Below are 24,327 nucleotides of genomic sequence, written 5' to 3' on the forward strand. Positions count from 1 at the left end.
GGTGCTGCATTAGCTGTGGTTACAGCAATAACCATAAATGCCACAACTCTCTAAGCTACACCTACTTGATTATCTATTACAACTACAAGTAGTTCTATTCTTTGGGGGATTATTACACTGTGCTTATCATTTTACTCACACTCTATTTATTTTCTCGAGAAAGTTTTAATTTCAGTTTGTTGTTACCCATTGTAACTTTCTAAAGTCCCTCAGGAGCCTTCTTCACTCGGGAATGATGGATCTAGGTGCTTTGTTCCTTAATCTTGATCGCAGTAAAGGTGGTGAGGAACACTTAGGCGGTCAGATGTCACTGTAGGACACGAAAGAACACAAGCACACCACCGTTCTCAAGGTGAAGGAAAAAAGGGAAGCTTATTTTCTGACTCCAATATTTATAGTTTTAGAAAAGTGACAGCGGATTGGAGGGTGACAGTGACACCTCTCCAATGACACTGGTTAAACCAACAGTCCATCAACTCTCTCCTCCTCCATCAAGGAATGCAAAACAATGAGTTATTTACAGAAAGTGTGTGAGAAAGTTCACTACAAGAATGTCAACATCAGAAGGCATAGAAAATCCTAAAAAACCAGGGTGACACACCCCTTGTAGTTGTATGTCTGTTTTGATTAGTATTATTGTATTATGGCTTACCTTTGAGGAAAATCTGTCCATAATTACCTCACCCTTTGCTGCTTTCTTTGCCTCTCCATCCACCAGCTCATTTCTTTCCTCCAATTTTAAGCTCACTCTCTGGTGTGCCTTAATATACTTTTTCAGGTAGCTGAACTGCTTCCAGCAGCCGGTTTGTCTCTTTTTCCCTTGTGAGGTCAGCAGTCCCCTCTCCTTCCAGATGGCTCCATGCGCATGCACGACTCTGAATGCCTTTTGCTGTTTCTAAGGCATGGGTCAATGCATTTATCTCAGCCTTCTGTGCAGAGGTACCTGTTGGTAAGGGTCCAGACTCTATTACCTCTCTGCAGGTAGTCACTGTGTACTTTGCATGTCGCTTTCCACTGGCAATGTAGCTGCTCCCGTCAGTGAACCAGGGCTCTGCATCATCCAAAGGAGTGTCCTTTAAGTCTGGGCGGCTGGAGTAGGTAGCTTCAGTGGTCTCCAGGCAGTCATGGTGTACTGCTTCTCCTTGATTCCACTGAGAATAGAAGCTTCGTTGACAATATTAGTCACCATTATCTCTACATCATCTTGCTCTACCATGATGGCCTGGTATTTCAGAAACTTCTGTGGTGAAAGCCAGTGGCCACCCTTTATTTCCAGTACTGCGGACACTGTGTGGGATACTAGCACAGTCATTTTTGTCCTAGGGTAGACTTGGGTGCTTCTTGAATATTTAGCACAACTGCTGCTACACCTCTGAGGCAACCGGGCCATCCTTTGGCTGTTGCATCTAGTTGCTTAGAGAAGTAAGCAACTGCCCTTTGGTATGGACCCAAGTCCTGAGCCAGTATTCCCAGGACAATTCCTTGCATGGAAAAATAGAAAGAATGGTTTACTTACATCTGGAAGTCTCAAGGCTGGAGCTGACATAAGGACACTCTCTAGCTGGTGAAAGGCCTGCGTGGCTCCTTTTGTCCACTAGAGATCTCTGTTTCCATTTGCAATAAGAGCATAGAGGGGTCTGACGAGCAGTGCATAACTATAAACCCACAGCCGGCACCACCCTGCCATGCCTAAGAAGGTTGGGAGTTCGTTCGTTGTCTGGGGTTTTGGGGCTTGGCATATGGCTTCCCTGCCTTAAAGTCTGCTGCTCAGCACTCACTTCTTACCCCAGGTAGATTACCTTGTTTCACTACCTGTGCCTTTTTCTTTGAGACTCTGCATCCTTGGAGTCCTAGGAAATTCAAAAGGCTTACCGTCCAGGCTTCTCTCGCTTCCCTCATCCGAGTGGCTTCCTGAAGATCATCCACGTACTGCAACAGCCTCCTTTTCTCTTGTGGAGCTTCCCGGGACTCTGGGTCTTTGCAAGCTGTTCTCCAATCGGAGTGGGGAATTTTGAAGCCTTCAGGCACATGGACCATAGGAGCTGTGTTTGAATGCAAAAGTTTTCTGTCTGGCTTTGTGGATAGGGAGGCAAAAGAAGGCCTCTCTTAGGCGTGAAACAGTGAACCAGGTAAGCTCAGGTGTGAAACAAGTTAGTAAAGTATATGGATTTGCTACCACAGGGTATAAATTCTGTGTTATCTTATTGACAGCCCTCAATCCAGTACTATCAATTATTGGGCTGATTCCTTCCCTGTCTTCCTTTTGAGGGTACTGCTCAATTCTTGCTGGTTGTGTTCTTTCCTTAAGCTTGATTGCTATGTGAGGGCATTTTTCACCCGCCCTGGTACAGCAGAGGCCCATACCCTCAAAAACTCTTATTTACTTATTCTAGTATCTCTTTACTAATGTCTTTCCTAATTTCAATGGCTGTTAATGTTAAGCCTAGCATCTTTATATCATTTGCCTCCAGAGTAACCTTTCTCATTTGAGAATGTTTAGCGAATTGAGCGAATTGTACAAAAGCTTCTAAGTACACATAGTGCACATGTTACTTTAAAGGTTTGCAAAAGTATGCCTTCTCAGATTGGCCAGTTGTTCCCCGCACTACAACCTAAACATTCTCCACAAGTACTAAAGCTTTATTTAAAACTGAATATATGGCCCTTGTGTTGACTAAAATTCTACCCTTTTCTTTCTTCTGATCTTACTGCCTCTTGCAGAGGGGTCTGTTACTTCCTAGTTCTGGATGAAATTGAACTACCAGGAGAGGGGCTGGGTTCGAGTGGGTATATTTTGGAGCCTAAGCCTTCTTCCCTTTTGGGGAGGTCATCTTTATCCTTCCTCCCTTACTTTAGGAGGAGCCTTTACAAATCATATGTCATTTTGCAAACTGTAATCACTTAGCATTTCAGCATGATAATCTTTGTTTGACTTCATACGTTGCTATCTTATGCTGCATGCTGAACAACACATTTGATTTGCTTTCTCTTTGCCTTGTTTTCTTTTTCAAGGGCCAAGACCAGAGGGCGGTCTGATCTCACAGTCTCTTTGCCATTCTGGGTGATTTCTTAAAACAAAAAGACATATCAGCATACAAAACCCCATCCCATTTACCTTCCTATTTTAAAACAGTATTAACTGCAATGAAGTATTATAAATCTTCTTATTTTCTGAGCTGCTCCTACTGGCAGCCTTCTCCCAGTGAGCCCCTCCTAAAAGGGGCTAGTTGAGCAACCTCTTTGCTCTGGTCAGTTCTCATTATCTCTTTCTCCTTGCCCTATCTCGCTTCCACCCAATCTTCTCTTTACAAAGCTTCACAATAATTTCTCAGTCTTCCTCCTACACACACACAGAGCTCCAGGTGGCAGGTGTCAGATGTGATTTCTCATCGAGAAATTTACGAGCTTTAAGATCTTAGGTTCTGAATCAGCTTGATCAGAAATCTTTAATTTACACTCGGGGCATGTGCCCTGACGCTTTTTAGAACAGCAATACCAGCTGTCTCACAAACACCACACTGCAATAATACCCATGCACCATGCCAGCCTCTTGATGCACCGAAGGAATTGCCCGCAGAGGCAGGCTATTCTGTTTATTACAGAGAACTCTAAATCCCTACAGCAGGCTGTTCCCAGTCCAGACTTACTATAGTACCAGCTCAAGTCTCATACACTCATTCATCTCTTCTATCTAAACTCCGTTTTACAAAATATCAGTCCTTTCTAGTTCTCTTCTTGCACATTCTAATTCAGCACTGTGTCTACTTACACTCGTTTTATTGCCTTGCAAAAAGGCTGTGCTTGTCATATCAGAAACTCTGATACGCCCACAGACACAGACACACGCACCCCCCCCTTTATCTCAAATTCACTAGAGCCAGGGCTTGAATTGCTGTGAGGGGAGAATTCTTGGAATTCCTTTAATTTGCTTTACTGTAGTTAAACATAAATCACCATACTATAGTTCTTCTGTGTAAAATGCTACTCTTGTTGCAAACAAAATCTGAAAATCTCCACAAACGCCACTATACAATCCGAGAATCAAATTACCACAATGCAGTGGAAGAAAATCACCACACAAAATCACTGGGAAAGGGCATATCTCTCAAAGTGCCCACTTTTCTCAACACAACACAGCATACCATAATTCAGCACTTACTCACATCAGTTTTCCCTGGACACAAATCAAAATAACAGCACACAGTCCAGAGATCAAGTCCAAACATTCAGGGCAAAGGAACTCTCTGAGCTCGTACTCACGGTTAAAATGTACCAAATCTACACAAATCACTGCATTTAAACACAATAAATACCGTCACCGACGTTTCTCCACTCACTTCTCTGTGGAGCACTTCTCTCCCTGCCCCCACAGCCTGCTGCAGCCGGTGCCTCAGGCCTCACTCGGCTGCTTCAAACACGGGTAGTACTCACTCCCCTGCACTGTAGGGCACTGTAGATATACTCTCTTTTATACACCATACTCTTATACACTTGCACGATTAGAAACACAGTGCACTGACCACACAATGCATTAACCATACAGTGACACAGTGTTTGACACACACACGCATATAGAGATTCATTTGACCCACCCCCAGGGTCGCTAGCGGCTGCTCTATTAGACAATGAACCCCCAATACAGTGTCCGGACACTACACACATACACACACATAGAGGTCCACTCGACCCACCCCCAGGGTCACTAGCGGCTGCTCTATCAGAACAATGAACTCCCGTCTCTAATCCAGCTGCTCCACCAGCTACACCTAGACGTCTCTGAGTAATTTACTCCCTAGCTCTCTTTTCCCCCAGGGGCCCCTCAGTACATACCATATCTTCCTCCACAGGCCAGCAGGTCCTTGTCTGTCCTCGCAGGACGCAAGTCGAGACGAGCAGAGCCCCATCACGAAAAGAATCGTAGGGAGCACCTTGGAGGTCTGTCTATCCCCCCACCCCTGCAGGGACAGAGAACTCCTGCCTTGGCTCGCCATAATGTTTTGCGGAGAAAAGAAGAAAACTCTACAACTTTGTAAAAGTTGTAAAGTTGGTATGTTTATTACAGCGCTGGATGCATGCGGAGATTGCTCTCTTCAAAAAAGGCATGGGTATCTGAGAACTTCAGGTCTCTTTTTATCTCTCTCTTAAATACATATGCATACAGTTTCACAATAGGTTCATACATATTCATTTTTATGGGTTTCATGTGACATTTACCACTAGTTCCTTTGTATCAGAAAAAATTCCGAGGTCAGGTTGACTTGCCCTTCCAGCAGTCCCTGTCTCCTTCTTTCATCTTCTGTCTCCCCCCCTTTATCTCTGTCCTTTGCTGAAGTAACTCCACTGAGCTTAGACCTTGCAGTCTAGCTAAATAACTATGGTTTCTAACTACAGACTCAACTCAAAAATGTACATTTCACTTAAATTAAAATGAATTTCTATACTGGAAAATTTTCACTTTGCTTCACTCACCCTGGGCTCTGCCTCGAGCTGTGCAAATTCCATCAGTGCCAGCAGGCAGAGCTTGGGGTGAGGGGCAGAGGGAATCAGCCCAATTCCTGCCCCAGGCAAGGGACCCAGGTGCATTGTCCACACTTTGCCCAGCAGTGTTTATTTGCATTTCTAAAGCTCCTCTGCATGCTGCCTGGAATGGAGCTTCTCTTCCAGGGCAGCCATCTGGTGAGTCACATGTGGCCCCCCAAGAATATGCTTTTTTAAAAAAAGTATTAACTATTTATGTTCAAAGTATTGCAGTTAAATCTCTTCGATTTTGCAAAATGCAACATAAAGGAGAACGTGGGAAAAATCCACACCAAAACTTCATTCTCACACTTCTATCCCAAATCCACCTGACAATATAAAGTGGGAATATTATGAAAAATTTTTCTCATGTTGTAATTTTGTCACTGAAACCGCCGGGAAAACAAAAACTGTCCAAGAATCTCTTTAGTGTTAGGGAGTCAAAGCATTCCTTGGTTCTGTCCAGGATGTGCAACAGAAATAATTTCTTTCACAAATAGCCCAGCTGTGCAGGGAAAATCATTCCATGCCATGTGAGTTTTACTAAATTTTTCCTAAACTTTATGTAGTCTGAACCAATCTAAATCCACTGCTTTAATGTTCCTTGCTTGTACGTTGTGTAAGTTTTTAGTATTTGGTTTCCTGTTGGACCCGGATTTCTTCCCCTCTGATGTGAATTCGGTCTCCACACTCCTGGATTTCCTTCTCAGCCTTTTCCAGCCCAGGTATCTCCAGCTCTGCTGGGGGCAGTGCCAGGGGTAGTTGTTGGTTGTTGTTTGCTGCTGGGTATTCCCAGTCTGTTGGGATGTTAAACTCATCTCCCTTGAGTGGTATAACACCCTTTAAATAAAACCTTTAAAATTCATTTCCCCAAGGCAAAGACAAACCAAGCCTGAGCAGAGAAATAAGATTGAAAAGGAACAAAATCGGTACATTTTGCAGCAGTGCAGTGGCAGGCAGCCCAGAGTGTGGGTGTCAGTGAGCCCCAGAGTGGAATTGTGCCGTGGTGTTCCCCAGCAGCTGTGGCAGTGCAGGCCCAGCCAGCGCTGAAGCTGCAGCAGTGGCAGCAAGGCTTGGCCCCAGTGGCTGGAGATGGCAGAGGAGGGTGGCCAGGATTGCAGAGGATTCCAGCCAAGGATCTGTGGGCAGGCACAGGGGCTTGGCCCGCTGTGGACCCCTGGCTGCTGCTGCGTTGCCTTCAGAGCAGGCTCAGGGGCGGCCTCCCATCCTCCTGCTGCAGGCGGGAAGGGCAAATATGCGGGGCTTCAGAGCCCTTGAGGCCAGGCTGAGGGGTCCCCCGTGTTGAGCTGTGCTGGCGGCTGTTTCTGGCCTCAGGGACACTTGGCATGGGCCCCTTGGCCACCAGTGGTGCTGCTTGGAACTCCTTAGGCAGGAGCCGATGTCCTGGCTGGGTGTTGGCAGCAGCAAAGTGCCAGGGCAGGCTGTGTGCCAGCCCAGCTTCCTGTGGGAGAATGTGCCTTGATATCTGCTCCAGTGGTTGCTGAAGCAGTGAGAATTGCTTTTGCCCCCCTGTTAGGTGCCGTGGTGTTAGCAGAAGATATTGAAGCCTTCCTGCTCAGGGCATTTCAGTGCCAGGCTCTCACAAGCACCCACAGCTGCGCGGGTTGAGCTGAGCATGGGGCGGTGACCTGCACTGTGTCTGATTCCCCTTCCTTCCCTCCCCCGGAACAGGGTGTTGCTTTTAGACACCACTTGTCCTGGTTGCTTCAGAGTACTTTGGAGAGGCTCCATATCTAATTTTCCCTATTTTCCTGGGGCTGCCCACACTTCTAGGTTCACTTCAGATAGGCCTCATTAGACATTTGACACAGAGGTACAACAGAACCGGCCTCTGTATCCCTTTTAATAATATTAATTTGCGTTACGAGTTTAGTGATCAAATCCCTTCCCAGTAAATCATGATAACAATTAGGAGCAAATAAAAATTCACGCATTTCAAACCCATCTCCTGGATCTACTAAAAGTGATTGAATAAAACCACGTATCTTTCCCACTTATCCCCTCACTAATGAAACATATTTTTAGCATTTTCCCACCTTAGATCTAAGGTTCAGAGTGGATTTAGAGACCCCTGTGTCCATCAGGAAATGCCTCCTCTCAATGCAGACCCACCCTGAATGTTCTCAAGGGCTGCAGTGTGGAGGGTCCCTGGTGTGATGGGAGCTGTGACAGCCCTGGCAATCCATGTCCATCAAGGGGTGGACTTGCTGGTCCTGAGGGTGCTGCTGTCTGTGCTTGCAGTGTCCTTGTGCCGTGCAGCTGGAGCCCTGGTTCCTTGCCAGGGGCTGTTTGGGTGGGCTTTCCCCTGCTGAGGAGGGCAATGCCTCTGCCAGGTGCTTGTGGCCGGGCCTGTTTCCTGGGTGCTGGGGCCCCCTTGGGCCCTGGGGTTGATCCCTCAGGGGCTGTAGGAACTGTGCCATGGCCTTTGTCTTCAGCTTGGCCTTTTGCTGCTCCCTTCTTGCATTCACCTGCTGTGCCTTTGTGCCCAAGTGCTGCAGGGCCTTCTTCTGCCCCTCCTGCAGCCCCCTCAGTGCCTGTGGGTGCTTGTCTTGCTTTACAAGAGAGGTGTCTGCTCGGGAAGGCAGAAAAAGCCTCTCTTGGAATGGAGAATACAAACCCCCTCCCTCTTAATTTTTAGAGTAGTGAAATGAAGGGGCTCTGAGGCAAAGATATGGGAATAGGAATACCAGTTTTTTACTAGTATGTATAATAAAGTAAACAAACACCAACAGCTGCGTCACTGACAGCAAACAGAGCCCGGACCCAGTCCCGGCCTTTGGGCTGCGGCGCATTCCCCTTGGGTGCAGTTCCGGGCACGGCCGGCAGGGGCGCTGGTGGCTCCCGCAGGGCGGGGCAACGCATCCCTCCCATGGGAACCTCTCTGAACGGAAATAGAGCAATCCCTTCATCTCACTCTTTCACTTTTTTACCTTCTATGGCCTTTGTCCCGTGTTTTGGGAAAGAATTTGGAGAGGGCTGTCTTTTAACTGAGCTCCTAGTGTTTCGATAAGGTGCTTCCTGTAGAGAGAGAGAGTTTCCCAGAACAGCTGGAGCTCTGGTTACTGTGGGGACGTAACTCAGAGCAGGACGGGGTCAGGGGATGACATCCCGCTGAGGCTCGGTGGGAGTGTGGGCAGGGTCTGCTGCTGGAATCGGCAGAGGGGGATCTTCCTGTGGAGCCCGAGGCGGAGCGTGGGTGGCCCCCACATGGCTGATGGCGGCTGATCCGGCAGCTGCCGGCAGAGCAAAGGCAGGTGGGAGAGCCCGGCAGCAGCAGCGGTGCCCAGCGCAGGTGGCACGGGCAGGGCAGCTGGGGATGGGATGGCTGGGACCCCCCCTGGGTGCGGTGAGCACGGTGACCTCGGAGCAGGCGGCAGGACAGAGCAACCCCCATCTTGCCCAGCATGCCCGGCAGAGCGGCTGCGGGCCAGGCAGTGGGAGCAGGGCACACAAATTGAGCGACAGCGCCGGGGCAGGTGGAGCTGCCCTGGGCAGTGAGGCCGCACCTGGGATGGAAACCGGGGCAGGCGGAGCTGAGGCGGGCAGCGAGCCGGGACCCGGGACAGGTGCCTGGGCCACGAACGGAGGGGGCAAGACCTGCAGAGGATCCCACTCTCTTTCTGATTTTTCCTCTTGTTCCTCTCCCTTTCATTTCCCCATTTTCTTGTCTTGTTTTTTTTCTCGGGGCTTTCTGATACTTTAAAGATTTTTATTTTCCTAAAATCTCCTGACTAACATATGGCATATTCTGTTCTAGGTTAAACGGGATGTTTTTATAAATAAATCCGAGCCTAACAAATATAAACTTCTGCTTGGATACTTTGAAATGGCCAACGCGCTAACTCACGACCTTCTAATATTTTTCACATCACCTTTTATTTATCCTTTGGCAAATTAAGCATCTTTCAGTTACTGGCTTTGCAACTCCAAAAATTCCAGTGCACCCATAGTTCCTTAAAAAATGATCACACAAAGCTTGAGTACCCCAGTGGGTTTTCTGATGCCTGTCTTCTAATATTTTCTTAGAAGCATATTTTATTAAGTAATTGTCCTCCATCAAGAAGTTTCCATTTCCCTGATTTATCTTGTTCACTTCCTGTCGTGTTTAAATCTTTTTTCTCGGCTTCCCTAAACTTTGGAATTTCCAGTTTTTCCTCGTTTGGAGTTAATGTTAACATAACTCTTTCATCTCCATTTTCTGCTGCATCCTTAGCTTTTGCTCTGCCCCCAGTTTGCCCATTTTGCCTCTCCTTTGGCCCGGGCCGGGTTTCCCCCGCCCGCAGCGGCTGGAGCAGCCGAGAGCCCCGCGCTGCCCATCCCGACCTGTCCCGGCTCCATCCCCACTCCTGCCGTGGGCTGCGAGGGCTGCGGGAACGGGGTACCGAGGGTGTGGCTGCTGCTGGGGGAGGAGGAGGAGGGAGGGAAGGGCAGGGATGAAGGGAGAGGAGGAGGCGGGGTAAGGGAGGAGGAGCAGGGGTAGGGATGGAAGAGGAGCGATGAAGACTGAGAGAGAGCTGGGATGGAAGGAGGTGGGGATAAGACAGAGGGGGAGGAGGAGGGGGGAAGGAAGGGGAGGAGTGGGAGGAAGAGGAAGAGGAGGGACAAAGGCAGATTGAGGCTGAGCTGAGGGAACCACGTGGTCGATCCCTGCCTGATTTCGCAGCCCCCACCTCTGGGATCATCGCCCCCCCCATTGCGCTGGTGAGCGGGGAGGGGGAGCTCGGCCCAGATATCCCTGGGGGTCCCTGGGTTGGTTTTTCAGGAGGATGTTTGGAGAATGAAGAAGTCCAAGGCTGAGCGGAAAAGGCCCCTTGGGGGGACATCGGGGGGTGGCGGTGGCGGCTGCCGGCCGAGGCAGCCTGGAGGAGCAGAGCCCTGTGTCCCCCAGGAGCCCAAAGTGGGGAGCCCAGAGAGGGGGGAGCGCCGCCATTGGCGGGAGCCTCAAGAGCCTGGAGAGGGGCAGGGGGGACTCCTTGGAGCCGCTGCAGCCCAGAGCAGAGAATGAGGGGAGAAGGGAGCCCGGGAGCCCAAACAGCCCCGGCATCCCGAAATGGGGAGAGCAAATCGGGGGGAGCTTTTGGGATTGCTGGGACTGCCAGCAGCCTGGGCAGGGCAGGCACCGAGGAGAAGGGGGACCCCCAATCCAAGCATGACCCCCAGCAGCTGGGACAGGGGGGAATCCCTGAACAGCAAAGGGGAAGGACCAGGGACTGGGAAGTCCTGGGAGGCTTTTTCAGGCCTGAATCTTGGTGTTTGGGAGGTTTTTCTGGAGCCCAGGTGGCCAGTGATTGTAGAGATGGACTTGGGCAAAGCGACCTTCAAACTTAATGTGTGTTGGGGAAGATGAAAGAGGAAAACCTTATAAATACGATTGTCTTGCAAAAGATGTTGAGAATATAGAAAGTATAAGGAAGATTGAAGTGAAAGCAAGCTCTGAGATACCTCAGTTAGTGAACAACTGGAAAACAATGGTGTGGCCCAACTGAAGGTAATCCCCTTTTGATGAAACAATTGCCTCTGCTTGCAGGCAGATCCAGACCCTACTAGCTCAGCAGAAGGAGTCCAAAAGGGAGTTTTTAGGGTGTAAAATGTAACACAGTATGGTGATGTAATCATTCTTACAGGCTGTATGTAAATGCTGCAGGATTTTTGTCTTCTACTAGTTTGGTTGGTGAGAAATAGAATATTCAACACAGAACAAAATTTTTTGTGTTGTAACAGGAACCTTACTCTCTTATGCTCTTGCCTGTCTTACTCTTTTACCCTCTCATCCTCTCTACCCCTCTCTTCTCTCGAGCCTGCTCCAAGCTCTGTCTGGCAGCTCCCAGCAGGGCCCTGCACCCAGGCCCTTTGCAATAAACCGCAAGTTCCACGACCTGGCTGCAGAGCTCTCTCGTCTCCATCCGTCCCGACCGTCCTACTCCCCGACACTCCTACAAATGTGCTCATCCCTTGTTTTCCCCAAACCAGGATTTCCCATTGCCAACCCCAGGGAGGCTGCGAGGAAGAGGAAGATGCCCCGGGACACTGAGGCAGGTGAGGAGGAAGTCAGTGCCCCTTTCCCCTCTGTGCTGCTCCATCTCCCAGCCCAGCACGGCCCCAGCTGCAGCTCAGCCCTGTGGGGATCTCCTTGCCCTTGCCTGTGGCGCGGAGGCAAATCCCATCCTGTCCTTGTCCTTCCTTCCCCAGAGCAGGGGCTGAACATGGAGAGCAGGGAGGACAAATGCCCGCAGCAGAACCTGGTGGAAGAGGCCGTTTTGAGCGGCTCCACGGCGCAGGAAGCCAATGGGGAGGAAAAGCCCTGGAGATGCCGCACGAGGAGGGGCTGCAAACGCAGCCGGCGGGGATCTGAGGGGGAAAGAGCCAGCCTGGGCCGGGAAGGCGGCCAGAGATGGAGCCAGAGCTCGGAGCTGGTGCTCCATGAGCAGCTCCATGATGGGGAGAAGCCCCACACGTGCATGGAGTGTGGGAGGAGCTTCAGGTGGAACAGCCTCCTGATGGTGCACCAGAGGATCCACACTGGGGAACGGCCCTACGAGTGTGGGGAGTGTGGGAAGAGCTTCAGGTAGAAGTGCGAACTGATCAAGCACCAGAGGATCCACACTGGGGAGAAGCCCTATGAGTGTGGGTAGTGTGGGAAGAGCTTCAGCCAGAGCTCCCACCTGATCATGCACCAGAGGATCCACGCTGGGGAGAAGCCCTATGAGTGTTCCGAGTGTAGGAAGTGCTTCAGCCGGAGCTCCCACCTGATCACGCACCAGAGGATCCACACTGGGGAACGGCCCTATGAGTGTGGGGAGTGTGGGAAGAGCTTCAGCCAGAGCTCCAGCCTCATGAAGCACCAGAGGATCCACACTGGAGAAAGGCCGTACAAGTGTTCCAAGTGTGGGAAGTGCTTCAGCCAGTGCTCCAGCCTGATCCAGCACCAGAGAACCCACACTGAGGAGAGGCCCTATGAGTGTTCCAAGTGTGGGAAGAGGTTTAAGACCAGCTCCAGTCTCCTCCAGCACTATTGGATTCACAGAGAGGAGAGGCCCTTCCAATGCCCCGACTGTGGGAAGGGATTCAAGCAGAACTCCCACCTCATCCCCCACCAGCGCATCCACACTGGGGAGAGGCCCCACGAGTGTCCCCAGTGTGCAAAGAGCTTCTCCAGCAGCTCTCACTTGACCAAACACCAATGGAGGCACCACTAAGGGAAGCCCTGGGAGTGCCCCGAGTGCGGGCAGAGCTTCGTGCGCTGCTCCAGCTCCATCCCCCACTGGAGGAGGCACTTTGGGCACAGCCCTGGTCACTCACATTCCCTGTGATCCATGTTAGGAACACACCTGGCTTCTTCACCTTTTGGTTTGGCCTTAATTTTCCTCTGCTTCACCTTCATCCTTTAAAAACACCCAAAACTGGGTTAAATGAAAGTTCGAATATATCTGACGTTGCATAATTTCTCAGTTGTTGTAGAGGGAATTTAGTATTTCGGGACACGTTCTGTGTGGAGTGCTGCTGTTGCTAAGAGGCAGGAATTTTATCTCACCCTTCTTGTGTACTAGGAACTCCTCCCCTGACCCCAACCCCAACTCCACCCATGGGATACCGTATAAAAACTCCATGGCCCTGCCTTTGCCCTGTCTTTGGGGGATAAGAAATGGATTCCCAAAGGATCAGCCCTTTTTCCCACTGGATTGCAAAGCATCAGCCACATTCTCCACTGGATTCCTAGAGGATCAACCTTTTTCACTGGATTCCCAGAGGATTCTGACTGTGTCACTGGTTTTTTTTTGTTTGTACTACTGCATTTGTATTTTCAATTTTTCCTAATAAAGAACTGTTATTTCTACTCCCGTATCTTTGCCTGAGAGCCCCTTAATTTCAAAATTAATTAATATAATAATAATAATAATCATCATCATCATCAAAGGGAGAGGGTTTTCATTTTCCATTTCACTGGAGGCTCCTGAAATGGGGAGACACCTCCAAGGATGGGCCATGTAAAATAGTTCCTGAAATATATAGATTAGTTTATGGATATGCATGAGGGTCTATGAATATGCAACAGGCTGATGTAATTCAACCAGATTAATTAAGGGGTGTCCCTGAAAATAACTGGGAGGTCTTGGTGGCCATAACAACCTTTGCCCAATGGTCCTTGTCTCCCATTACATCAGCCTGTTGCATATTCCTAGACTTTTTGCATATCCATAAAGTACTTTACATAGTCCAGGAACAAAATTGGCTTCATCCTGTTTGGGGTCCCACACCCCTCCCAGCTCAATTTGGGTGTCCCATCCCCCTCCCACCTCAATTTGGGGGTCCCATCTCCCTCCCAGCTCAATTTTGGTCTCCCACCCCCCTCTTTTCCCCACTCTCCCCTTTCTGATCGTTCCACCAATCACCTCTCCTGTGTTTGGTTTTAGGGGCTTCAGGCCCCTCCTTCTCCGTTTTGGGGTCCGGACCCCGTTTTGGATTAATTTGGGGTCCCCAGCCCATCCCCAGGGTCACCTTCCCCCCTCCCCAAATTCCGCTCCTGGCAACTGATGAGTCGTCAGCGAGACACGCTCTGATTGGCTGAAAATTACCCCGCGCGGTCTCTAAGTATTTACCGCAGTGAGAGGCCTTGGTGTGTGGCTGGCAAGTGATAAGTCAGAGTCGGGCCGGGCGCTGATTGGCTGAAAATCGCTGAGTGGGGCCGGTGCTCTTGAGTTTCTGCCCAGCAAGTGGATCGTCATCAGTGCCGTGCGTTCTGATTGGTCAGGATCTGTTTTGGGGTGAAGACGGTAGGAACTGGGCTTTATTTGGGTTTATTTGGGGTTATTTATGGACTATTTCGGGTTTATCTTGGTTTTTACTTGGTTTATTTCTGTTTATTTGGGGTTATTTGGAATTATTTGGGTGTATTGGGAAGTATTTGTGTTTGTTTGGGTTATTTGGGTTTATGTGGGTTTATTTGGAATTATTTGGAGTTCTTGTGGTTAATGTTTGTGTATATGGGGTTTTTGTAGTTGTGTTTGAAATCATTTGGGGATATTTGGGTTTAGGTTGACTTTTTTTTGTTTTTTTAGGTTTATCTTGATTTGTTTGGGGTGTTTTGGGGTTCTTTGGGGTTTATTTCGAGTATTTTGGGGTTTTTAGGTTATTTGGGGTCATGTGGGTTCAAAAAATCCGGGAATGTGTCTGCTGCAAAAAACAGGAATTTTTCCTTAAAAAATCCAAGAGTTTTTACCCAAAGAACTGGGTGTGTTCCCTAAAAAATGCTGGGCATTTCCCAGCCAATAGTGACGTGCCCCGCTCCAAACCATCCAATCACCACGCTTCATCTCCCAAAATAATGAATCATGGCGCACCCGTCCCAAACCAACCAATCACCGCAAGCCTCCCCTCAGCTACTCTCGCCTCTCTCGAGCTGAACCAACCAATCAGCGGGTGTCTCCCCTGTGCAACTCCCACCTTCTTTGCCTCTATCCAACCAATCACCGCGCGCCTCCCCTCGGCAAAGCCTGCCTACCCCGCCCATCTATTGGCAATCACCGCGCCCTCTATGAAAGCAACCATTCACCGGCCAATTCCTCTCAGCAACTCCCGCCCTCCCCGTACCGCTCCAGCCAATCAGAGCCGAGCCCGAAGTGGCACCCCTTGACCCCGGGGCCGGGCATGGGGCGGGCGCCCCCTGCCCCCCCCTGCCCCCCGGGACCCCCTCAGGGACCCCCGGGAGCCGCCCCGGGCTCAGGCGGGTCCTGCGGGAGGCGCTGGAGAGAGCGGGGGAGGCACTGGGAGAGGACGGAGGGCTCCGGGAGCTGCTGAGGAGGCACAGGGACAGGTGAGGGGTCCTGGAGGGGTCGTGAGGGGAATTTGGGGAGGGGTCTTGAGGATGTTTGGGGGGGATTTGGGGAGGGTCTGGTGGGAACTTGAGGGGGTTTTAGCAGGGTCTGGGGGGCTTTGGGGGGGAATTTGGGGAGGAGTCCTCGAGGAGTGTCACGATCCATCCTCATGGACGGGTTTCGTGATGGTTCATGGATTTGAACTCAGGGTGCACAAAGAACCGACATGGTACAAGGGGGTTTGCAATGATAATCGAAACAAATGCACCTTTATTGAATGAGCACAGCAAAATGCGATAGAGGGATTAAGGGAGAGATGGAGGAAGAGAGAGACAAAAGTGAGAGAGAGAGAGAGAAAGAGGGGGATAGAGCTACCAAACATAGAGACGAAGTCCTTTGGTCCAGTCCAGTCGAGGATCCGCCTGTTACGTCGGGGAGATCTCGAAGTCTCTCGCTAACTCAGAGGTTTTTATTATGATAACTCTATTGGAAATTGCGAGGATGGGGGAAACAGATACAAAAAGGAATAGATGTAACAGGTAGTCCATGCTCTCAGCAGTAAGTGAGAGCCATTGTCTTCTTGGTCCAGGGGTCACAACCTGCAGGCAAACATCTCGCTTTGGTGAGCTTGCCTCCCCCACACACCTGCCCTGGGCTGGGGGTTTCAGTCCCAGTCCTTGGAAGGAGCAGAGGGGCCTTTTCACATGGGGGTTCCATGTCTCAGTCCTTGATGGAGAGGCTCCTTCCATCTCAGTCTGTCTGTCACGGTGGTTGTAAAACAGGTGAGGGTCTTCTGTGGGGGGACCACCTGAAACTCAGGAGAAGTCCAGCCAGGCCGAGGGGTGGGTCGGCTCCCAAGGCTGTTGTTGCAAAAAGGGCACGGTGCCCCATTCTTCTTCTCATTGGGCTCAGTGTAGCACACAGCAAACAACAGCTGTGAGAACAATGGCTTTGCAATGCTCTCAGGTCTCAGGCACATGACTTTCTCCTTTGGAGACAGAGATTTAAGACAGTGGGCTCTTCTCTTCAGTGGTCCCCCAATGACGATTGTGAGGCAGATGAGGGAAAATTTGGGCAGACTCTCATACGACCCCATGACTCACGATTGTCTTGAGGGATCTTCATCAGCCGAACTCCGGAGCATCATTGATGAGTCTGCAGAACTCACCGTACATTGGTAGTAGAACCCAGAAAAATAGGGATGTCAGAAAGAGAGAAAAAAGAGAGAGAGAAAGGGAAAAGAAAGGACAGGAAAAGGAGGGGGAAAAGGGAAAAAATAAACAAGTATAATTAATATTGATTATCATAACAATTTTCACAAATGGTTGATTAATTAAAACAATATTACTTTTATAAAAATTTTCAAATGGTTGAAACCAGTCACAAATAATCCAAAGCAAAAGCAATAAACAAAACATAATACAAGCATTAATTTTAAAAAATATTTTCTAAAACAATTTACTAAAAATCAAAATTAATTCCCACAAAATCATAAATGGAAATCAGGAATTACTCCACAACATATGCTTCATTCATAATTGCCTTTTGTCAAAGTCTTGGGGATGTCCACAGTGTAGAGGACATCAGCCAAGTTCGTGCATTAACTATAGACATCAATCTTGTCAGCTGTTTTATGTTCCAATTCATAACAAATGGGACTGCTGATAAAATAAAACCAAACAGAATTAGAATCAAAAAGATAACAATGGGATGACACACACTGTTCAGGACACCCGTGGCAGTAGGAAACCACCTAAAAGAGTATCCCACCACCTGTGCTCGGCATCTTCCTCCACTCTTTCCATGGCATGGTGTATCTGTCTCACATTGTGATGAACAGTCACCAGGGTTTTCTGTCCGTTTTTCTGAATCTTCTCAAGGATTTCCACCAAGTCTCGATGGAGCAGCAGTTGTCTTACCAAAGTGAGATTCATCCCAATAGGAGTAGGCATCAGTTTGCGAATCAGTGTGTAGTTAGATTGCAACAGGTAGTGAGAGGTAACTGGAGCTTCATAAGAAAAATCACATCCTGTAATCTTGGTAAAGTTACAAGCAGAGAAATTTGAAAGATTTTTAGTGTCTACTACAACATTCTCTACGAATACAAAATCACAAATGGTTCTAAAGCATGCACATCTATTGCCTATGTATATAAGGACTGTTTCAGAAGTCTTGTTAGGACAAATTTCAAAATGACAGATATTTTGCTCTGTGTCTAAACAAATGTCTTGAGCTATGATTGCATTGCTTTCACAGATGAGCCCTTGTTGTTCTCGGACAATACAAGATTCTAAATTAACAGTTTGCCATTTCTCACCAATTTGACGGTCCCATTCTCTATGGGATAGAGAATAGCTCCTTCATAATTCAGTTCTAATGCTATAACAGGGAAAATCAAATGCTCTGAGGCACTGTGTATGGTTAACACAAAAACTGGCTGTATTTGAAATGGGGTCATAGGTAAAATTCACTAAGTTCCACTAGGATTGGAATTCTCTTTCAGAGTCAGTGGCACTATCCCAGATTATTTACCGAATTTTAGTGGGAAAAGTGCCTTCTTCACCTTCTCTTATAATTGAGGCAGCAACTGACTGCATCCACAATTGTGCCTGGATACAGCTGAGAGCCAAAGAAACGTTGTTTTGTGTATCACCGAATGCATCAATTACCAATTTGTGATCATTTACATTTACTTTCTCCCAATTTGGTAAAATGTTTGATAGCAACCACTGGTTCTCAATATCAATAAGGATGACTGCAATGGTTGTTATAATTTGGTCAAATCTCTGGATGTGGCAGCCAATTTATTCAGGTTCAATTAATTTACATGTTATGTGTAATATCCTCACCTGGTGTTACCATAAAGGTGTTAGCGTTCAAAAACACATAATCATGGGGGATTATATGCGGTGCTTTTTATTAAAGAGCTCTGGGAATCGGGGTATTACCCAAATCTGATTCCGACCATACATCCGAAATGATCATGTTTTTATACTCTAGCGTTATATAACTTTCATGTTAATTATTAAACTTATATTGTTCTATTGTATACATAAATTTAGCCCGTCTCTGAATTTCCAACATAGTTTCTCATTATTCTTCTTATGGTTATATAATAATTATATTTAATTACTAAACAATCATCACATCTAACAATTATATAATTTATCATACTGCTTACGCAGGTGCAGTTGATCTGGGAAAGCACAAAGCCTAACATTTTAGATTCTATCTTTAACTTTTTCCAGGGCTCCACTATCATTCTCCCCACTTTGAAAGCATTTTCACTTCACTATAGGTGTAAATGTTTTCACTTGATACAGTCCTTTATTCCTCAGTTCGTACTTGGTTCTTCAAATTCAGGGTTGATGTAAATGTTGTCGTGGATGGTGTTACGAACTGGAGAACCAGAAGATGGTGGGCGTGGATCTCGTGTTAGTGCCTTTATTATCCTCCGGTTCCAGGACGTTTTCTTCTGTATCTCTCCCTTTAAGATGCTGTAAACTAACCAAATTGCTAAGAATACAATTAGTAAGATTATCACACTCTCAATGATAGATTTAATCCATGAACTCACATTCCACCCTAATCCTTTAAAGATTTTTCCTAACCAGCTTGTAGCCTGTCCTGGGTTGACTATATAATGCTTTTATCCCCAGTTGTCTCATTCTGTTTGTGTTGAATAATAATAAGTTTGTACCTTTAAGAGTGTTCCAGAGAGTGAAGGGGGGAAGAGAAGAAGCGCGCAGTTTGTTTTCAGACACTGCACTCACTCCTCCACATTCCTGCTCCTGACTGTGTTGTCTGTGGACAGACAGCGTGGCAGAGAGCTCTTCTTTTGCTTTTTGGTTAGTTTTTAGCTAGCTGAGGCAAAGAGGTTCCCTGGACTGTTTTTTTTTCCTTTTTCTTTGGACCTCTTGAAACTGCTCTGGACTGAACACCCAGGGGAGCACCGGCAGCTGCACCTGTGGCCCACCGGGCCGGGCCTGGCCTGCGACAATTCCAGCACCTGAGGGACTGATCAGAGACTGAGGGAGCTGCTGCTTGAACCCGGGGTTTTCTCAGTTTGTCATCTCTTTTAGAGTGGCAAGGGGTCTCATTGTTTTGATATTGTTTTGGTTTTATTGTTTAATAAACAGTTTTTTTCCACCTTTCTCCAAGGAGGTATTTTTTCCCTCCCGGACCAGTTCGGGAGAGGGGCCGATTGGATCTGCTTTTCCCACCGGAGCTCCTTTGGGGGATTCTTCTCCAAAGTTGCTCTAAACCTGGACATAGCCAAATCCTTCTGCTCTTCTTGTGCTTCATGCTCTATTTGTTTCAACTGATTGATGTCATATTCTATATCTGCAGTTACGTTTGGGATATGAACGCAGCAATTATCAACTTGTCCCTTTAAAAATCCACATACTCCATGCTCTTTCAGGAATAACAAATCTAGGGCTAATCGATTTTGTAAAGTCATTTTTGTGGTGGCTTGTAATTGTATATTTAATTCTTTAAATCCTTCCCGGGTGACTTTTGCCAGTCTATCTACCTGACCTCTAAGTTTGTACAGCATCTCTCTACTCTGATAGTTTGCTATAGGACCAAGCAATGACTCTAGGGCCCATCCAAATTTCACTCCACTAGAGGGTTCTTGCCAAGTGTCATCTGGATTTTCATTGTCTAGAACTTCTCATCTTGCTCTTATCTGCAGAAATTCATGTTTTCCATTAAATGGGGACTTTTTCCAAATTGGACATAAGGTTGGGAGGCCTAGAGTAATCTCCTTTACTTTCCTGTCTACAGGCAGATGTGTTGTCCAGGTACCATCACTTGCTGCCCATACAAATTGTCCTGGACCTCAATTCAGGTACCTGTTTACATGTAATTGTTTTGTTCTTTTGTATTTCACGTAGTTTTGATGTTATGATTCCCCAATTTACTGGGTCTCCTGCTGCCTTTGGTATTGGCAGACAGGCAGTTATTCGACTGGTGTTTTGCATTTTGGCAAAATCTTTGACTAATCCAATCATTACATTCTCAGCCCAAACTGCATTAGAAACCTTTATCACCTGTGTTTCTGTTTGTACCTCTCTCTTCATTCTAGAATGAAGAGTGGTTAGTTGATCATTTTGCATTCCACATCCCAGAGATATTAATGACCATAACGTTAGCACAATTACTGATAGCATTCTGAAAGCAATTAAACACATCTTATCTGCAGCCTTTGTTCATTCCAGAGTTTATACAGTCTGTGATCCAGGATGGACTTTCTTCACTCGGGTATAGTGGATCCAGGGTTCCACGCCGGCTACTTTGACTGCTGTAAAGGTGGTCAGTAGTACCTGATGGGGTCCACTCCACCTTTCTTTCAGCGGTTCCTTGTTCCAGTTCTTGATGTACACCTCGTCTCCTGGATGTATGTTATGAACTGGATTCTCGAGAGTCAGTGGTCTATTCCACATGAGGATACTCCGGAGCCGAGCTAAAGTTTTCCCGAGAGACAGAACATAATTATACACTTCCTGCTTTCCTGTGACGTGTATATTAGGGTTAGGCTCAGGAGATTCATATGGTTTCCCATACAATATCTCATAAGGACTGACTGACATCCCACTCCTAGGCTTTATCCGAATCCTCAACAGTGCTATTGGAAAAGCCTGCGGCCACTGCAATTTGGCTTCTTGGCATATTTTATTGATTTGCCTTTTTAGTGTCTGATTCATCCTCTCTTCCTGTCCACTTGACTGGGGTCTCCATGGTGTGTGGAGGTCCTAAGTTATCCCCAGCAATCTACTTATCTCTCTTACTACTGTAGCTATGAAATGGGGTCCCCTATCTGATGATACCCCTAGGGGTACTCCGAATCTGGGAATAATCTCCTGTAGTAACCACTTAACTGTTTCTTTTGCTTGGTTTGTGTGACAGGGAAGGGCTTCTGGCCACCCAGAGAATGTGTCAACCCCCACTAACAGGTATTTGTATCCTTGGGTTCTTGGTAGTTCTACAAAATCTACCTGCCAATAGTCTCCTGGCTCTATTTCTATCCGAATTCTTCCTAACTGTGCCTATCGCCTGGCCACTGGGTTGTTTTTTAAGCAGATATCACATTTTGACATTACTGATTTTGCCATTGTTAACATCCATACTGAAATTAAACTCTGCTTTAGCAATTTTACCAATGCCTCTGCTCCCCAGTGACATTCGTTATGTTTAATTTGTAGAACTTCTCTCATTATCAGGGGGGGTGCCACTATTTGTCCTTGTGCGGTCACATACCATCCCTCTGAATTCTTCTGTGCATTTAGCAAACGTGCCAGTCTCTTATCTTCTACTGAATATTTTGCTTTTGGAGGCAAATTGAATTGGGATACATTAAGCTTCAAAGGTATCAATGTCATTGTTGTTTGTATCTCTCGAGCAACCTGTCGGACTGCCCAGTCTGCCTTTCGATTTCCCTCACAGATTTTGGAGTTTCCTGGTTGGTCTGCTTTGCAGTGTATGATTGCCACTTGTTCAGGTTTTTGTACTGCCTTTATCAATTGCAGGACTGCATCTTGATGTTTAATGTGCGTACCCTGAGAAGATAACTGTCCTCTTTCTTTCCACAGTGCTCTGTGTACATGCACCACTCCAAAAGCATATTTTGAGTCAGTCCAGATATTTACCTTTTTCCCTTCACTTAATTCTAGTGCCCTGGTTAAAGCAACCAGTTCTGCCTTCTGGGCAGATGTATTTGGTGGTAATGCCTTTGCCTCCACTACTGTATTGACTGTTGTTACCTCATATCCAGCGTATCTGGTTCCGTTTTCCACGAAGCTGCTCCCATCTGTAAACAGCTCCCACTCCGGCTGCTCTAGTGGGATGTCTTTCAGGTCTTCTCTTGCTGAATAGGTGTACTCTATTACTTCTACACAGTCATGTTCTAATGGGCCTTGTGGTACCTAGGAACAAAGAAGGATTCAAAAGGTTAGTTGTTTTTAATGTGACATCATCCTGCTCAGTCAGGACTACCTGGAATTTCATCATCCTGCTGGGAGATAGCCAGTGGCCCCCCTTTTGTTCTAAGACAGTGGTTACCATGTGTGGTACATAGACATCTATGTGCCTTCCCATAGTAAGTTTCCTGGCTTCTTGTATCAGGATCACAGTAGCTACAACTGCCCGCAGACATGGGGGCCACCTGGGACTTATGTTGTCGAGTTGTTTGGAAAAGTAGCCCACCGGCCTTTTCCAGCTTCCCAGACGTTGGGTCAGAACTCCTAGTGCTAGGCGCAGCCTTTCATGTACAAACAGCTGAAAATCTTTAGACAGATCAGGTAACCCTAGTGCTGGAGCAGTTGTCAGTGCTTCCTTTAATTTTAGGAAGGCTTCTTTCTGTGGTTTGCCCCAGGTAAATGGCTGCATCTTCTGAGCTTCATACAGGGGTTTCGCGATCAGTCCATAGTCCATGATCCACAAGCGACACCATCCTGCCATCCCGAGGAAGACTCGCAGCTCATGTAAATTCTGGGGCTCTGGAATAGCACAAATAGCTTGGATACGGTTAGTACCTAGTTTTCGTTGCCCTTGTGAAATTTCACATCCCAGGTAAATCACAGTCTGTTGTGCGATTTGTGCCTTTCCTCTGGATACTTTATAGCCTCCCATTCCCAGTGAATTTAAAATCTCAATGGTTATCTTTATACAGGTTGCTCTTTCTTCTGTAGCTATTAGTATATCATCAACATACTGCAACAATAAGTATTGGTCTCTTGGTACTTGCCCATTTTCGGTCCAAATCTCCAGTTCCTTTGCCAGTTGGTTTCCGAATAGGGTCGGACTGTTCTTGTATCCTTGTGGTAATCGTGTCCAGGTGACCTGGGTCTTTCTTCTGTTCCCTGGGTTTTCCCACTCAAAGGCAAACAGTTTCCTACTTTCTTTGTCAAGGGGGATGCAGAAAAAGGCACTTTTAAAATCAATTATGGTAAACCATTTATATATCTCCTTTACGGATGTTAACAATGTATAAGGATTTGATATCACTGGATAAATGTCCTTTGTTATTTTATTTATTGCTCTCAAATCCTGCACTAATCTATATTCACCATTTGGCTTCTGTACTGGAAATATTGGTGTATTAAATTCTGATTCACATTCTTCTAAAATTCGGTATTTCAAGAATTTCTCAATAATCTTTACTATTCCTTGCCATACTTCTGGTTTTATGGGATATTGTTTGACTTATACAGCCCTTGCCCCTTCTTTTAACTCTACATGCACTGGTTGTGCCAATTTAGATTTCCCTGGTATATCCGTCTCCCATACAGAGGGAATCACTGCATCTTCTACCTCCCTTGGGATAGAGGGAACAGGTTTTTCTTTGATCATTAATATCTGTCCCATCTTTGATTCAGGTATTTTCATTATAAGCTCTCCATTTTCAAAGGTTATTACCACATCAAGTTTCGCTAGCAAATCTCTCCCTAAAAGCGGAATTGCATACTCAGGTATGGTATAAAAATTCATGTGTTATAACCTTGTTTCCAAAACACAAATCTAGGGGTTGCAGGAATGGCCGTTTTTCCTCTTTCCCTGTAGCGCTGACTATTGTCGCTTCCTTGTCCCCAATTTGTCCTTGCAAATCATTCAATACAGAAAAAGTAGCTCCCATATCTATTAGAAATCTGACCTCTTTATGCCATAACTGATATTTACAGCAGGTTCCTTAACTTGTTCTACCGGTTCTATGTCTAGTCAGCTGGTATACTCCCCCAGGACCATCTCCTTGGTAGCCTGCTGGAACTGATTGTCCTGGTCAAACTGGTTATTCGAGCTTGGACAATTTCGCTTCCAATGCCCCTCCCGCTTACAATACGCACATTGATTCAGGCTTAACCCCTGGGTAACTGGTCTCCTACCCCGACCACTCCTGCTACGTCCCCTGAAATTTGGGTTCCCTTTCCCCTGTATTACTGCCAAAAGATTCTGCTGCTGCCTTTTACTAGCTTCTTTT

The 24,327-nt window shown here is 47.1% G+C and overlaps 1 pseudogene; it reads left to right on the forward strand.

Moving 5' to 3' along the window:
• Positions 1-24,327, forward strand: part of LOC128945487 (zinc finger protein 850-like) — a 162,240-nt pseudogene that overhangs the window by 127,286 nt on the left and 10,627 nt on the right.

Source organism: Melozone crissalis, unplaced genomic scaffold (assembly GCF_028551555.1).
Source record: "Melozone crissalis strain CALT ecotype California unplaced genomic scaffold, PUWL_Pcris_2 ptg000066l_1, whole genome shotgun sequence".
Classification (NCBI taxonomy): Eukaryota; Metazoa; Chordata; class Aves; order Passeriformes; family Passerellidae; genus Melozone; species Melozone crissalis.